Here is a 2,855-nt window from a genome sequence, read left to right as displayed (position 1 = left end):
GACTAGTCGCGGTGCGCGAAAGGAGATGCGACGAGATGACAGAAACGGCGATGGGGAGGGGCGGGGGAGGCAGGCATAGCTCAGATTCCCCTTCACTACATCCGGTTACATAGAATGTGTTTTTTTTTATCATCACAGGACACTTACCATTTCCTTTACAAGGTCATTTGGTCCACCTGAAGACTCGCAGTGCGTCTCAGAAGAGGCTTTTCTTTTCAGTGACAGCACATTCTGTGGAAATATCGAAACCAGTTTCTCTGTCTAAATATGACTTCAAAAGTAATCAAAATATTTGAGATTACAATTACAATTCCCACAATAAACTAGTCATGAAATGTGTAACTCATTCTGTTGTAGATCTACTTCCATCAAAATGGTCATCATGAAGTGGTGGGGAATTGCAAGCAATCACAGACAGTTCTGTTGCAGAGAAGTTCATTATATGAGAGGTGTGAATTATAAATTTAATTACTATATAGATTCTCTATCTTAAACATATGCAAAACATATTTTGTTGAACATGGTAGAATACCAAATAGGCATTTTCCCCAATTTTAAGAGATACAAGGATCTGTTGGTCTATTTTCGTCGTCCGTGTTTGAAATCAATAGGTTGCACTTCAGTATGTTTACAGTACAATCTTAAAACTAAATATATATATTGGCATCTATGGTTCCATGAAGAACCTTGAACATCTGGTGGAACCTTTCCATTGCACAAATGATTCTTTATAGTGGTAAAAGGTAATTTCGATTATTAGGTTCAGATCATTTTTTTCATGCTAAGAAAAAAAATCTTGTAAGAACCGTTCCATGGAAAGTTCTTTGGGGACCCCAGAATATACATCAGTGGTACTTCTTAATATTATTAATAAGATGGCTTGATCATTTTACACTTTAAAGGGGTCATATGATGCTTTTTTAAAGATCAGGGGCGTGGCAGAGTCTTAACTTTGATAAAGAATATCTCTTTGGTTTTGAGACTTTAGTCTTTGCAACTTCAGGGATCTTATCTATGCACAATCAGCTTGTAACACTCCAAAGAGAAAGGAAAACTTGAAATCGCATCATATGACCCCTTTTAAGCACTGAAAAAAAAATTTAGTCTACATATAACAGGAACTTGATAGAAATGTGGACGTGCACACCCAAAATACACTAGAAGCGAATGATGCAAAGCTGCTGAACTTTGCAGGACTCTAACAGTCGCTAACTTGCATTTACACTGTAGCTATGATGATTATAATTGTCCATGAATATTCTAGAATGTGTGATGTTGTGACTCTCGATTTCTTTATATAATCTGTTCAGAATTTGAGTGACAGTTGTGTTTTTCATGCTTCTACCAGGTCAATGTGATGTTGACCTTTTAGGTACTTGATTTACACACTCTTAATGAAAATAAAGGTTCCAAAAGCTTTATTTATTTATTTATTTTTTGCAGCAGCAGCAGCAGCAATAATATAGAAGAACCATTTTTGGTTGCCCAAATAATCTTTCATTGACCAGTTTTTTTTTTTAAAGCAGGCCCTGCCTGGATGTTAAACGTTCTTCATGGAAACATTGATGCTAATAAAGAACATTTATTTTTAAGAGTGAACTGATGAATAAACAGTTCTCAAGTTGTATTGGATATGTAGCCTACATAAAGTCAATTAATAACTGTGATTACAGTATCATGGGTTATAATCAACAATTACACATACACATTTTGATGTCAACTATCCAGCTGTTGTAAGGCAGCATCACCCTACTCCAACAGCAAGAAGTAAAGCTCGCTCTGTATGGAGACTTACGCTTCATTTGTTTTGCCCCAGGGGAGCGGGTGGCTGGGTGTGAGTTTTTCAAGGAGATGGGTATCGTCTCTCCACCAGTCAGCATCGGTAACATCACCGTATGACTGAGTCCTGTCCCCACATCACAACCGCTCTTGTCGGCATGTCAGTCACTTCTGGCCTTTCAACCAGTGGTTCTGCAGTTGCTGTGTGTCAAAACTCAGTGCTCAGCGTTCCAGAAATAACCGTCGCTTCCGGGGAGATGATAGGGTCTCCCAAGCTCTCCCCATCACATAGTTCGCTCTCTCTGCATCTCATGCACTCACAATATTTATGGCTCTCTCTGTCTTCCATTACACACTTACACCCTTTGGCCAAAATGTCTATTTTTGCAATTTCTCTTGGGGGACCCCTATAGATGACCTTGGCTTTACATCACTGAAGACACTAGCAGGAGGAGGAGGATCAAAGGAGGGATGTGGAAACAAGAAAGGGGAAGAAAAAGGAGAATGGATTAATAGAGAGAAAGAGAGGAAAGAGAGAGCAGGGAGATGGAATTAATGTGCAGGAAAGCAAAAGCTTGGTCACTGATGACTCACTGACTGTTACGTAGGTATTCATGTCCTATTCACACCATAGTGTACAGCTATGCTCTTTACGAGCAGTGAGTCACACAGAGATGAGAATATCTCAAGCTTCCTGGCATATGATGTCTTTCATATTCTGACTTACTACAAAGTGTGGCGAAAATGTTGAAAATGGAGAGGTGACAGGAAGCAAACGTGAAAAAGATCTTTAAAAAGCAAGAGTAATAATAATATATTTGTCATCATTATCAGGGTAACAAGCATCCTCCAAAGTGTTCGACCTAACCATGTAATGTATTTGCATATTTATATAATGTATAATTTCTAAGTATTTTTAAAGGGGCCATATGTAGAATTCAGAAGCCCTTGTTATTAGTGACTCCGGTGGCCTTTATGCAAACTTATTGCTTGTGCACATTAATGAATCCATTTTCATTGTATTACACATTGACATTACAGTTCAGACACACACACACACACACACACACACATAT

This window comes from Sinocyclocheilus rhinocerous, unplaced genomic scaffold, assembly GCF_001515625.1.
Source record: "Sinocyclocheilus rhinocerous isolate Xijiao unplaced genomic scaffold, SAMN03320098_v1.1 scaffold241, whole genome shotgun sequence".
Classification (NCBI taxonomy): domain Eukaryota; kingdom Metazoa; phylum Chordata; class Actinopteri; order Cypriniformes; family Cyprinidae; genus Sinocyclocheilus; species Sinocyclocheilus rhinocerous.
Note: the sequence above shows the minus strand (reverse complement) of the source record.